The sequence below is a fragment of the Microtus oregoni genome, unplaced genomic scaffold (genome assembly GCF_018167655.1).
Source record: "Microtus oregoni isolate MIOR12 unplaced genomic scaffold, Mior012 000004F_ref0000308, whole genome shotgun sequence".
Taxonomy (NCBI): domain Eukaryota; kingdom Metazoa; phylum Chordata; class Mammalia; order Rodentia; family Cricetidae; genus Microtus; species Microtus oregoni.
This window is the reverse complement of record NW_024543063.1, coordinates 56,591,631-56,597,914: the sequence shown is the minus strand read 5'-3', so window position 1 is coordinate 56,597,914 and position 6,284 is coordinate 56,591,631.

Here is a 6,284-nt window from a genome sequence, read left to right as displayed (position 1 = left end):
GCAACGCAGTTTGGAGAGATTCCGTCTCGGCTTTGTGTGTGCGTGCGTGTGCGTGTGCCCACACGTGTGCGGCTTTGTGTGTGTGAACACGCGCGCGCGTGCACTTTTTGGGGACACCTTCTCAGGAAAATGGAGAAATGGGCAGCTGGTGTCTGTTGGGGGGTGGTGCTGGGCAGAGGCGTGGCCCCAGTGAACTGGAGACCATGACCATCGGCTGCAGCTGGCTATTGCGATGTGGAGGAGGACCTAGGTAGCCACATAATTTGCCTTTCATGGGGTCGAGACTAGGAAGTAAAAAATCCATCGATCTTAATATCTTGGACATGCAAAACCTTCCTAGCCAAGGAGGTCACTCTTGAGAGTTGAGCCCAGGCATTGACCAGACATGGTATACAGGGACCAGTTGGACCACCAGCCTGAGGCAGGTGGGCTGCAAAAATGAAATGGCTCAGCTTTTCTCCCAACCCTGCTCCTCACATCTCTCCTCCTCGTCATGTGACACATGTTAGACACGTCTCAGGTGTCCCCTTACGTGTGATTGTCCCCATCTGTCTCCAGGTACAAAGATATGAAAATAAAAAGCAGGGTGTGGTGGTGTATACAGTCCCAGTACTTGAGAAGCTGAGGCAGAAGGACTGAGAGTTCAAGACCAGTCTGGGTTATATAGTGAGACCGTGTCAAGAAAGGGAAGGAGGAAGGAAGGTAATTCCTCTGCATTTGAAGTCTGAGATCAGCCAGGATCCACACTCACACCCCACCCCCACCCTTCATGGCTCCAGGGGAAGCTGGGAAGTAAACTAGGCCAGGCACTCTGTAACCAGACAATGCTGCCTCAGAGGATCTAGGTATACAGGTAGTTCTAACACCAAGGCATGAATGTGGCAGCTATGGGGACCTGCAGGGACCTTGGCGTGTGGGAGCCCTTGGTACCATGTCTGTCTCCAATCTTCCTCTACAATTTTGGTAGCCTCTGATTCTACTTGGGGGCTGTTATTTGTTTGGTTGTTTTGAGACAGGGTTGCTCTATGTAGCTCTGGCTGTCCTAGAACTCACGATGTAAACCAGGCTGGCTTCGAACTCAGAGATCCACCTGCCTCTGCCTCTGCCTCTACAAGTGCTGGCATCAAAAGTATCTGCCTCTACTGCCTGGCTTACTTTGGCTCTTATGTCCCCACCTTTGAGGGAAGAATCAACCCTTCCCAAGTCCCTCTGCCTGAGCAGGATCACAGTGCTTGTAGGCCTCTAAGTCTCTGTGAGCCCTATTGACCAACACCCTCTCCCCTCTCACAGGCAGAAAGCACCCCCTAACTTCTTCCCAGGCTAGCTCAGATAAAGGGGTGGGACCCCTAATGGCTTTGAGGGGCTCCTTTGGCCCTGTTGGCCCTTTTTAGGCTGAGCGTAGACAACACACTTTCCCACTAAGACAAGCTAGGGAGCCTCGGAGACACCTTTCTGTTTGTGATACAACCAGGGTAGCCCAGGTGATGCCGGCTGGCCTGGCAGAGGGCTTGAGGCCTTGCTGACTAGAAAACATTGGGATAAGCTGAGGAGGGAGGTAGTAGAAGGGGACATTACAGTTATGTTAGTCCTGAAATGCGGGAACCCCGGGGCTCTTGAAGGGACGCTAGGCCAGTCCCTGGTCTCATGGGGGTCTTTCGCCTGGCCCTTCCACCCCCCTGGCTGCTCCTGTCTGGCCTTCCAGGAACACTTGACACCATGCCATTGTCTGTGGATCACTTGGCCTTTTCTGTTGGGAGCAGTGAGACCCCAGATCCTGAATTTCTTGTAAACAACTTGTTTTCCCCTGATCTGAGTGCCTACAGCTGCTCTGAGCACGAGATCTTCAGGAGTTCCTGATGGCAGAAGAGTGGTTTCTAGTGGGTTTGGCTGGGGCGTGGCTATCTCTATATAATCTGCCCCTGAACACAATAAAGGGGGCATTCTTGGGGAATTCAAGGATGACCCATGTCGCTGTCTCTCTGTCTGTGTGTGTTTGTGTATTTTAACCTCCAGCCCCTTGCCCGAAGCTCGGGAACTGGGTGCCAGCGCACAGAGCGCAGACAAGGGGGAGTGGTGCGCGGCACTTTTCAGGAACCCATGGAGCCAGCATGGGTTCTAGGGTGGCCCCCAGGACGCTAGGACCCAGCATCTCACACATCCTTGCCCTTGCCTGTTGCTAGGAGGGAGGCCAGAAGCAGCCAGAGGAGGCTGGCTGGAGGAGGGGCAGGCCCGGTGGCTCTTCTCTTCCTGTCAGAGGAAGCTCAGGACACAGGAACTTCTGGATTCTGACCTGGGAATCCAGGCTATATCCCCCACCCACCTTTTACCAGAACAAGAGTGACCCATCATCCCTTCTCACACCCCCTCAGGTCGAAAGGGCCTAGCAGGGGACGTGTGGAAGAAAGGGGAGACAGAGGACAGCTACAGAGTAACAGCTCCCCCAGAAAGACCCCAGAGCGGAGCAGAGCTAGGGTCAGATCTGAGAGGGGTGCTAGTGAAGAGGGTCTTCTGTCCAACTGAGTGGCTGTGACAACACCGAGGGCCTGGCCTTACCCATGACTTCCTTGGGGTCACCCCTTCGCTAAGCACGTGTTGTGTACGTGCGTAAGTGCGTGTGTATGTATGTGAGTCCCTTTCTTCCTGCCTGGACCACCAGTGAGCAGCTTGGGGAGGGTGAGTAACCTTGCAGCACTCATTACCGTCACACGCTAGTTCTGGCCAACCCCACACACGTCATGTGTCCTGCCCAAGCCTTGTGAGGGGGGCCAACCAGCAGACAGATAGTGCAGGGTCTCCAGGCCAGGCAGTAGCCATGACAGCTATGTCAGGATGATCACTTCCCCCAGACCCTGGCCACCTCCATAGGGCCCGCACCCCTGTTCCTGAAGCCAGGACACCAGTTTATTCTCCCTGTTATCCTGCCTTGTGGGAGAGGCTCGAGGCCCACAGTATCAACTCCCTTCTCCTCTCGGGCCCAGCAGGTTAGGTTCGCACTTGGTCTTATTCATATGACTTCCGAGTCTTTGGCCTCACAGGTGTACTTGGCCAGTTACAGGTCTCGTCAAATCCAGACACTGACACTCAGCTTGTGCACAAGCTGTCCGCCACTTGGTCCCTCTCACAGGCACGGGAAGGACTCGTGACTTGAGATGCGTGGAGTTGCTCTGCGGAGGAGATGCATAATCAGTTAACCAACACTGGCATGAGATGGTAATCCGCTCTGAGAAGTGATGGTCGTTGTCCCCAAGCTGGCCACTGCTGGACCAGGTAGGAAGAAGGGAAGTCATATACATGCATGCACACTTACGCGCATACAGAGGCGGAAATGAGCTTCCCACACCCTTGCTAGGGAAATGGGGAAGGTGTGCAAGACTCCAAGCCTACTCAGGGCAGAGACACCTGTGGCTGCTGGACTCCAGCTCCGCAGTGCCCACTGGCAAGGTGGTGGGAGTTGAGCCCAGTTCCATCTCCAGGTGATCTCAGGACCATGTGGGTCACAGAGCACTTCCTAGTTCCCCACAGCCACTTTTCACAACCCCACCGATGGCGCCATTCATTGGGCAGGAAGAACAAGAAAGAAGAAACAGGAAACAGTGACCGCACGTCAGGCAGGAGGAAGGCCAGTGGACAGACCTTGCGACTAGGAGGCCACACAGCCACCGGATTCTGCTGAACACTAATGGCAACAGCCAGGAGCCTGGGCCTCCTGCTCTTTCTGCTACTGGGTTCAGGTGAGCACACGTGGTTCCTCTAGCCTTCCTGCAAAGGCTGCAAGATGCCGTGCCGCGAAGGACCCCGGGGAGCATGGGGAGAGATCCAGGGACTCAGTCAGGCTGGGGAAGTGAGGAATGAGAGTGACCACCTCATCATCTCTTTCGTCCTGTTGGGTCATTCTGTCCTGATAAGTCCGGTCATGCTGGGTCTCAGCTCCCTCTGTCATTCCATAGCGTGTTGAGGGTGGGGTGGAAAGATAAATGTCCATCCATCCCCGCTGGGCTAGAACCTGGTTCTAGGACATGGTGGGCCAAACGAGCTATTCAGTAGCCTCTGGGTTCCAGAAAGAGGTGTTGGGGCCTCTGGAATCTGAGCCTGGAAGGGTGAGCAAGTGCTCTGCCCCCATAGTCCACCCATCACAGGCTCCCCCTCCCTGTCAGTGCTGCTCAGTGTCATCAGTGATCGGAGCTGACACCCAGGCCACTCCCGTCACACTCATTTCTGCTTAATATACCAACATGGGTTCCTGGTCATGCTCTACCCCAGGGCAGCCAGCTCCCACCCTTACCTCCGCAGGCGGCTCCACGTCCTTGGCTGCCAGTGCTGACTCTGTGGAGTGGTGTGGTGAGTGCTCCTGTCTCTGTGCCCTGTCTGCCTTTGTTTCCTCCAACTTTGACAAGTATCCTCGGGGTCCACTCCTCTGCATGTCTGTCACCTGTGGACTTGTGACTGGCCACATGGGTCAGCATCTTTTGGTTTTAAAAAAAAAATCTCTTTTCTTTAGATGTTAGGAGAATTGGTAAAGGACAGAGTTCAATGTCTGGCTCAAAAGTGGGCAGATACTGTGAGACATGCTTACACCTGGGAGGTAGGTGCAGAAGGATCAGGTGTTTGAGTTCAGCCTCAGCTGTACAACATTTCTGAAGCTAACCTGGGCTATTGGAGGCTCCAGATACAAAAATAGATAGAAAATGACAGAGTTGTCTTTGCCATGGCCGGAGCGCATCCTGGGGCAGAGCAGGCTGCCAGGCAACCCTGGGAAGGCCAGCAAGGCTTTTCCAAGTGGTGATGTGGATCTAATGGTGGCAGGGATGCTCAGGACTGGGTGATGTCAGTCATCTGAGTGACATAGGAGTTGGCAGCTTCATATAGGACGTTGGATTCTGCCCTTTGCGGTGCATCGGATGACATATTCCATTTACCCCCCAAGTCCCTTTACTCACACACTCGAGAAGCATGTGTGGTGCTAAAAGGGGCGCACAAAAGTGGTAGCTGCTTGCTTGACACCCGGAGCCTGAAGCGAGAGGAATGGGCTGCGGCTGTAGAAGGGAAAGGTGCCAGTGACGAGTGGAGGGTCTCGAGTGTGAACACGTGTTTTCTGAAGGGAAACTGATAGAGACTAGCAACAGTCATTTCTGCATTTGTTTTGGGAGACAAGGTTTCCCGCATGCTAAGTGGCTTGCCTAGTGAGCCCCGCCCCTGCCCACACTCACTTCTCTGGACACTAGGACTGACCCATTGTACATACCAGACAGACGCTCTCCTGCGCCACACTCCAACCCCGCGTGGTGAAATTCTGATGCAGAGTCCTGTGATACGAGCCTTTCCTGAAGTGTTTGCAGAAGCTAATAAAAGATAGAGACAATGGGTGATATACACACACATGCACAAGCACACACACACACATGCACACACGCACACGTGCGTGCGCGCACACACAAGTCCAAATGCACACGCACACTCTCTCACACACACACCAATTTTACTTCAATTAAAAGTCACTTCGTAAGGTGGTGGCACACACCTTTAAACCCAGCATGCAGGAGGCAGAGACAGGCAGATCTCTGAGTTAAAGGCCAACCTGGTCTACAGAGCAAGTTCCAGGACAGTCTCCAAAGTGACACAGAGAAACCATGTTGGCTCTCTGTGAGTTTGTGATCAGCCTTGTCTACATAGTGAGTCCCAGGACAGCCCAGGATATGTAAAAAGACTGATTCTGTCTCAGAAAAAAAAAAAAACAAAAACACACCACATCGTCCTACATAAGATGGGCTGTGTGCCCAGGTGTATAATCTGTTTCCATCTGAAACAAAAGGGGTGAGAAGATCAAGCCTCAGAGAGATTGAGTAACTTTCCTGAGGACAAACAGCCAGGCTGTGACAGGAAGCCTCTGGGCTCCGCCGCACAGGGCTCTAAGTAGAAGTCACAGAAGCTGGTCTGTCTTGCTCTGTCTCATCTTAGAGTAGCTTCCACCTGCTGACTGCTCCAGCCCCTCTGTTGTCCCCTCCCTGCACCTGGGCCTGATGCAGCCCCTACCTACCCAGGCAAAGCTGGGAGGCTAAGGTCAAGCAAGACTTGTGAGTTAGAGCCGGCCGCAGTTGCCAGGCCTGGGAGGATCCAATGGAGCAATGCAGGGAACCAGGCAGGCTCTGCAGAGGAGACATTCGAGGGTGACAGGACTGGCAGAGAAAGCTCTTCGGGGTGCACTGCATGGAAAGCCTTTGTCTAGAGAATCACGTGCCATGCTTTCCCCCAGTCACCACACCAGCCCCGTGAGGTAGGAGTGGCTC